The sequence below is a fragment of the Lutra lutra genome, chromosome 4 (genome assembly GCF_902655055.1).
Source record: "Lutra lutra chromosome 4, mLutLut1.2, whole genome shotgun sequence".
Classification (NCBI taxonomy): Eukaryota; Metazoa; Chordata; class Mammalia; order Carnivora; family Mustelidae; genus Lutra; species Lutra lutra.
Genome location: NC_062281.1, coordinates 59,307,244 through 59,316,274, shown reverse-complemented (window position 1 = coordinate 59,316,274; position 9,031 = coordinate 59,307,244).

Genomic DNA, 9,031 nt, shown 5'->3' with positions numbered 1-9,031 from the left:
TATTAAACTTTATGAGGAGCACTGGGTGTTGTATGTAAGTGATGAACAACTAGATTCTACTCCTGAAACCAATATTTCACTGTATGTTAACTAGAATTTAAATAAAAATTTGGAAGTGGGAGGAAAGGAGTGTATTGAGAAGCATGTAGTGAAGACTGGGTAGTGTGCCTAGTTATTTCAGGAAATTTGGCCATAAAGGGAAAGAAGCAGACAAGGGATAATAATTGGGGAAAGAAAATTTTGTTTTTTTGTTCTCATTATTATTATTATTTTTTTTTGATAAGTGTGTGATTTTTAAGTTCTAGAAGGTTGATCCACTTAAGTGCTGATCAGGAGAATTAGGTAAACAATGAAAGAGGAAGATACAGGAAAGGAATTATCTCCAGTTTTGAAAAGAGATTGGGATGTAATTCAGAGCACAAGTGGAACAATTGGTCAGAAATAAAATTCTTAAGTTTCCAGGCCAAGATTTGTCACAGGTTTTAATCAGAAAAGAGATAATTCACCTTGATGGAGTGATGCACAGTCCCACACTTTTCCCTCACTTTCTGTAGAAATGGCCAGAATTTTTTTTTTTTTTTTCTGAGCTAGTTCATCTATTTTTCCTCAGAGGCTCTTGCAAATGAACCAAAAACTTAAATGGAATGTGGATAAATATGGGAAAAAATTGTGGGTTTTTTTTGGGGGGGGGGTTAACAGTTCTGTTCAACTAGAGACTTGATATTAAGGGAAGAAAAAAGTTGATAATTACTTGAGGAACAGTTCCAAGTTAGTCCTACTTATAACATGCTTATTTTAGGCAAAAAATAATATAAGCAGTAGGAAGTGGGAGACTAGTCAGAAGATCATAACAGGATTACCCTTAAAGCTTAGATTATTTAAACTAGTTCTGAATATCACTAAATTTCTCTATCAAAACATTGAATAGATGGTATTAGAAAATGTTAATGAAAGAAGAGCTTCCACTTTTAGTGATGATTCAATGACTTATTCAGTTCTAGGTATATATAGGACAGAAAAGTTCCCCGCTCTCTGTTATTACTTCACTGTTATTTATATTGTTATTAAAGGACATAAGTGACATTTTAACCACAATTAAGCCACTTTTAGTATTGATTTTCTTAAAGATGTATTTATTTGTTTTAGAGAGATAATAATTAAGATTATATTTATTTAATATATATATTAAATATATAACACATACACTATTATAAAACTAAAAATATTACTTTTATAATAAAGTATTTATTATATATCTAAATATAAATATAAACATTTATATTTAGGGGCGCCTGGGTGGCTCAGTGGGTTAAGCCTCTGCCTTCGGCTCAGGTCATGATCTCAGGGTCCTGGGATTGAGCCCCACATCGGGCTCTTTGCTCGGCAGGGAGTCTGCTTCCCCCTCCCCTGCTCCCCTCTGCCTGCCTCTCTGCCTACTTGTGATCTCTGTCTAACAAAAAAAAAAAAAAGAGTGTAATATTTAATAACTAAAATGAAATGAAATGCTATCTGTATCAGTGGAGAATCTCTTTTGGAGGTAAATAGCAGAAAAAACAATTCAAACAGACTTTATTTTTTATTTATTTATTTACTTTTTTTAAAGATTTTATTTATTTATTTGACAGAGATCACAAGTAGGCAGAGAGGCAGTCAGAGAGAGAGGAGGAAGCAGTCTCCCTGCTGAGCAGAGAGCCCGATGTGGGGCTCGATCCCAGGACCCTGGGATCATGACCTGAGCCGAAGGCAGAGGCTTTAACCCACTGAGCCACCCAGGTGCCCCTCAAACAGACTTTAAAAGTGAAATTATTGGTTTAATTAACAGAAAGCTCAGGATTAAGACTGCTTTTTGTTAAGTCATAAATTAGAGGCTTAAATAAATGTGATTGTGGATCTTTTGTAACATGAAGGCTCTTTATTAAAGTAAGAATTTAGGCAGTTTATTAAAGAAAATCTAAAAATTAAAATATATAGAAATACAGAATATAAAATAAGATCTTGTACTATATTGAACTGAGGCATTGGTGGTGGAAATCTCTGTCTCACTCGTGATCATGAGAGTTTAGTCACCATTTAGTATTATGTTTTTTGAAGTTTTTTTTCCTTATAGATACTTTTTATTTATAGAATATGCTTCATTGTATTAATGATAAACTTTTAAAAAATATTTTCTTTTTAAACCATGAATAGATGTTGGCTTTTATCCATGTTTTTTCTATGTAGGATGTTTTTAGTTGTTTTCATTGTTAATCATTTAGGGTCTTTTTAGCCCTTATCACTTTCTCTAATCTGACAGTTGCAGGGAATAAGTAATCCCCCAAAGCAAATCATTTTCCTGTCAATGAAAGAGGAGCAATGGAGACCCAAGGGCAAAACAACCAATAATGTTGACATGATGACAAGTGTCTGTATCCACTCCTCTCCCATACCAGCTCAGGGTGCCTTCGCCTATCTCAGATCAGCCTCAATGCATAAAGAATTGCCTTCCTTCTTGCCTCAATTGATGTCCCATGGTCTGGACCCAGGAATAGAAAAGGAAATGTATCCACAGAATGGCCAAATAGCTAAGAGGGCAGGTTCTTGAAGCACTGGTAAAATGAGGTTTCTATACTCAGGATTTCAGGGCAATTGCTGGCTTAGGCCATAAATCATAGGTACAAGAGAGTACTTATTCTTGCCAAGGGGACAGCCTGTTCAGGCAAATTATCTTATAGTCCCTAGAATTAGAGTCCGTTTTCTCTTCACTACTCTCAAGGTGTTCATCTCTGTGGTTCTTTCTTCTGACTTTCTGGTTCCTGGACCTGGAACTTTTAGACCCAGGGTGTCATTTGTGGCAAAATGGGTGAGCTCCACATTTCTGAACTTCAAAATTTATCACTCACCTCCACACCTTCCTCTGTCTCCACGGAAGCCTGCCTTTTTCAAACAGAAACTTCAAACTGCAACTACTCTTATGCCACCAGAGGCCAAGAAAGAACTGATCTTAAAATCCTTTCTACCCGATGCTTTTTTCCAAAGGGAAGCTATCTTAATCTATCCAAATTAAAGGATTCAAAACTAAATGTAAATTTAATCTCAAGTAGGAATGCTGTAGCCTATGCCCAAATGAGAAGATGATTTTGGGGGCTGACATTATGTGAAAGAACATATGTTTTCTCATTTTTATCTAGCAATGTCAACTCACCAGAGAGATGTCAAAGTAAAAACTTTGGCAATTAAGACAATTGACTTGGATGATAGGCATGAATTTGGAAATAACGGTACCTCAGGGTTGTTTTGTGTTTTTTTTTTTAAAGACCCCATTTATTTATTTGACAGAGAGAGATCACAAGTAGACGGAGAGGCAGGCAGAGAGAGAGGAGGAAGCAGGCTCCCTGCTGAGCAGAGAGCCCGATGCGGGACTCGATCCCAGGACCCTGAGATCATGACCTGAGCCGAAGGCAGCGGCTTAACCCACTGAGCCACCCAGGCGCCCCTGTTTTGTGTTTTTCTTAAAGATTTTTTTTTTTTTATGTATTTGACAGAGAGAGATCACAAGTAGGCAGAGAGGGAGAGAGAGAGAGAGACAGAGAGAGAGAGAGAAGGAGGAGGAAGCAGGCTCCCCGCCCAGCAGAGAGCCCGATGCGGGACTCGATCCCAGGACCCTGAGATCACGACCCGAGCCGAAGGCAGAGCCTTAAGCCACTGAGCCACCCAGGCAGCCCTGTTTTGTGTTTTTTAAATGAAATATTTAGAAAGTACTGGTTCTGTTTTGGACACAATAAATTATTAAGTTATTATAACTATGATACATGTGATGTTGGTGAGGAAGTATTGCCAAAATAGATTAAGTTCTTGGACTAACCCATAAAAACTTAGTTGATCCTTTGAGGAACTGATGGTACTATTGCAAAAGTACAAAGTAGAAATTAGGCCATCTCTGCATCTCCAACCTTTGGAATTTTTAAAAATAAATTTGTCTTACTGGAAACCTTTTTGCCTTATAGTGTAAATAGCTGATTTGATAATTTGCATGTTATCACGAACACACACATGCCTAAAATACAGGCAAAGTGAGGCAGTGGAAGTGATTTCATTTGCTAAGTGGGGACTTTATTTGCGGGTTCTTTTTATGACCTTCTGAGTCCTGGACCTAGAATTTTCAGACCTCTCTCTTTTCTTCTAAGTCTTCCTTTATTGACATACACTTGCCCTGTACTCTAAGTTTACAGTCTCCTAATTCCTTAGGGCTATAGGAAAGACAGCTGGAAGTAAAGAATTTGAGATATAGAAAAGGGAGAAGTACTGTATCTAGAGAGGCTACATGTGACTTTCAGATTTGGGCAAGAAGAATGTGAAATTGTGCATGCCACTCCAGGGTCCAACACACTTTCTACCCTGAAAATAATCTTTTTCTAAGAATAAAGTATGAGGCTGAGGGAAATAATATTTTTTAAGTACTTACTATTTGTCAGGCACCAACTAGGATAATTTACATGTGTTGTTTCATTTAATCCTCAGGTTAAGTACTATAATTTTATATCACCATTTAATTTTATAACAGCTTACAGAGTTTCCTGAAACATACTAATTTTTACAGCAAGCTTATGAAGAAGACACTATTCATATCCTTATTTTAATGATAAGCCTAGAATCAATTTATTAGCTAGGTTAATTTTCAGTAACTGAAGATGACTATGCCAATTTAGTCTCCGCTTCTTCATTTTACAGGGGCACCAACCTTTACAGGAGTGATGATGAGTAATTTAGAGGGTGCAGGCGAAGCATTTATTGGCACAGTGGCTGCAGTGAGTACTCACTCAAGAGAAGTTTACTGTGATTTTTCATTGAGGGTAAATGGTTTGCTCCATGACACAAAACCAGAATGTGGTGGGATTTAAACTCAAAGCAATTCTTCCATTTCCAAGCACTTTAAACACTCTGCCTCTTGAATGAAAAGACTAGCATCAATAAGAATTCCATTGTCCTATTCTTCCTGAGTATGCACACAGATGTATACATGCCCACATCACCATCTGCCACTTCTCCCACGTGCCTTCATGCTTTCTTTCCTACTATTTTTATGCAATCATTTAGACACCTTTTGCAGTAGACAGTGTAATAGTCTCCTGAAGACGTCTACATCCTAATCCTTAAAACTTGTGAATATGTTATGTTACATGATAAAAGTGACATTGCAGAAATGTTTAGGATCTTTGAGATGAGAAGATTATTTTGTATTATCCAGGCAATGCCGAGTGTTAGGCATAGGTGTCCTTAGGAGAGGGGTGGCAGTATCAGACTTGGAGAAGCAGAGGAGTGATGGGACTATGAGCTGTGGAGTGCAGATAACCTCTAGACACCGGTAAAAGGCAAGGAAGAAGATTCTCCCCTGGAGTTTCCAGGAAGAACACAGCTTTGCTGCCAACTTGAGTTTAATCCTGTAAAACTGATTTTGGATTTCTGACCTCCAGACCTGTAAAATAAGAAATTAAGTTTGTGGTAATTTTTTACAATAGCAATAGGAAACTAATACATCTTCCTTCTTTTTATTCTTTTGTACCATACTTCTCTCTACTAATCCACTCAAGTACTTTGGCATTAATGGCCAGGTAATTATTAACATTTGAAATAACAGCAAACATTTGTTTTTCACTTTTTGCTTATGTCATCCCATTGAATGTTCATGTGGCAGTGGTACAGATGTCAGCAGCCTGGGTATCTCTAAACTCTCTGATCTTCTGGAATTACCCTTTTTTTAATTTTTGAAATAAATTAGCTATGGAATACAATCCTGGTAATTTTAAAAATAAAGAATTCTCTTCAATATTCTTATGGGTTATCAGGGAATTTCATTTATTTAATTATCTTTTGCATTAAGTGCTTGTTTGTTGCTGAATTATTTATTTCCTCTTTAAAATCTTGCTCTCTGAGTAGAATGGTGGTTGCCAGAGGTTAGGGGATGAGGGAAATGGGGAGATGTTGGTCAAAGGGTACAAACATTGTAGTTACAAGATGAATAAGTTCTGAGGATCTAATGTATAGCATGATGACTGTAGTTAATGAAACTATTCGATACTTGAATTGCTAGAAGAGTGGATGTTAAATGTTCTTACCACACACAAAAATGGTAAGTATGTGAGGGGACGGATGTATTAACTAACATAATTGTGATAGTCACTTTACAGCATATACATGTATCAAATAATCTGCTTGTATACATTAAACTTAATTATACTTCAATAACACTGAAGAAAATTTCACTCCCAGGGGTTACAGTTCTTTTCTCTCTGGGCTATGTGAAAATAAATGTGAGACAAAGAACTCCCTTTGTTCCTAGTCACTATCTATTTGTTTATCTGGAAAGTAACTTAGCAATAACATAACAGAACTTCCCCAAAGATTGGAGTAAACAGAGAGGGTTGACATTACAAGCCAGAAATGTATAAAATATTTAATATTAGTGTGTTGATTGCAAAATGTCTTTGCTTGCTTCCAACTTTGGGTCTTTGCTTGTACCCCTCATGTTTCTTCCTGGATTCCCTCCTTTTTCATCTACTCTGCCACTGTCCTTTAAACAATTATTTTTTTCTCATTTAGAATTTGTCAAAACTTTCTTAAAACCAGTTCCAAGGAAAGTAGTTTGTTTCCAAACTCCCAACGCAAAGAGAGGATCAGTTTGAAAGAGTATCTCAAAAGGCCAGAGTTGGGGAAGTGTTTTTATGGGGCTTTGAGGGTTGGAGTCTTAGTTACTGGATGGCAGTAGGGCAGAAGTTAGGAAGAAAAATCTTATAAATGAAGGGATTTGATGGAACAGCCAGTGGTCTTATATTTGGAACATGTGCATCCTTATAGGGTTACTCTTAAATCAGTTGATTTTGGTTGTTCTTATACTGGTACAGAGAAGATTTGAAGTAGCTGGTCTTAAATTTAACTTTTAACTTTCTACTACAAACTATTTCACAGGCTATTTTGTACATTCAAAAAACAAATCTTATAGGGACTTTCTAAAACAAAAAGCATTTCTCTTTGGTTTTCCACACTTTGTTGGCATAAAGCATTCCCAGAAGCCTTAAAATGAAAGCTTTTTCTAAAATAAGTAAATTCTTAGAAATGGTATCATTCTCTCAGGCTCTGTTAGGCATAAAAATATGCCAGTCAATTGGAAGCCAGAATCAAGAGTAAGTTTTTTTTGTTTAAAATCACGTATACTGTGATAGTATAAAGGGGTTTTATTGTCTTTTTTACTCTCATTTTTAAGGTAAGGAAACTAATGCTTATAGACGATAAGTAACTTGCCTGAGGTGTAATATAGAGGTATGATATCTCTGTACTATCAGGGCTATGATTTGTTGGGAATTTCCTATGAGAAAGCACACAACATGTGAGACTCTTGCACACTCTTATTCCCTCACACTCTGGGATTTAGAACTTTTTTTAGTAGGTAAAACATACTATGATTTATGGATTTTGTTAATGTCTTTGTCAGAACAAAAGAACAATTAATAATAATTCTGAAGTATAAAAGTTTTCAGTATAAAATGCTTCCTAGAATGAATTCCCCTTTTACTTTGGAGGAGAGCAGAAGTATCTGTTTGCCATATTTATAAGGGGTTCATGAAAAATCTTGAGAACTTTTCTCTGTTCATCCATTCTCCTCATCCTCTGTCTCACCCAGGATCTGTCTATGCTGCACCTCAGTGCTTAAAAAAGAAACAAGTGTAGGAGCAGTATTTTCTCTCTCTCTCTCTCTGTCAGACCAGCCCCTGTGTCTATAAAGTCAGCTGCAATATGACAAACTCCTTTACTGAATGTTTATATTATGATTGGCACTGTGCTGAAATGTGGTTTCTTTACATGTGTTCTTACCCCATCTGAATGGGTGTGCAAGTAAATATAATACATTATCAAACAGAACACAACTATCTAGCTGATCAAGAATGCACGCAGAATACAAAGAATGTCAGAATTTTGTTATTCTTCCAATAAGATTTCCTTTAGACCCACTTGGTGATAAATATCTAGACATCCATTATGATGGAGGGGGGAGACTGACTTTCATGTCTGATATAGGGAAATAATCTTACTTCTTTCTATTATAGGAGGAAAATAGGAGTCTTCTGTGAAGAGGGCCTTTTTCTTGCTAATATTGATCCTCTCATACATCATAGCCAAACAGAATTGAGGATAGAAGTGAAGGGTACACAGCAAGGGATCTTGTTCTGCTATACCAATACAGTCACATTTACTACTTATGAAACCCTACGAGATAGTTATTTTTTACACTTTTTTCCATTTTATTTTATTCAGTTTCTTTTCAGTGTTCCAGCATTTGTTGTTTATTCACCACACCCAGTGCTCCATGCAATACATGCCCTCCATAATATCCACCACCAGGCTCACCCAACCCTCCACCTGCCCTCCCCTCCAAAACCCTCAGTTTGTTTCTCAGAGTCCACAGGGAGTGAGAAGTGAGTTGGGGGAAATTGGAGGGGGAGACAAAGCACAAGTTTGGTATTTTTAAAAATTATATTTATAAATGTGGACCCTGTTCCAATTTGACAATTAATTTGTCAGAGGTAGTAGAACTTGAAATTAAATTTGGAGTTGTATCCAGTTAGGTTAAGTAAACTGTCCTAAGTTGGTATGCTTGGGTTGACTTTGGAACCAACTCAGTTTAGTATAAATCCAAACACTAGGTTTATGTCCATTATACTCTGCCACCGCTTCTATATATTTCAAGAGGAGTTATCACATGGTTGGTTTCTTTAATATTTACCACTGTGCTAAAAAAAAAAAATTACCACTAAGCTTATTGGAATCCAACTGTTTTACGGTTTCTCTTTTCTATAATGTTTAGTAATGACTCATATTAATCTAGTAATTATGTGAAAGTATAAGGATCAGAAGACCAAAATTAATGGAAGTAAATTTTTTCAGATAAATTATTATTTGTCTACTAATTTTCTTTTAGGTCAAACTACTTTCTTACATGCTAATTTTCCTGGGTTGCAATGCCCTGTGTTATCTGTTATCATACTTCCAATTTCTCTTC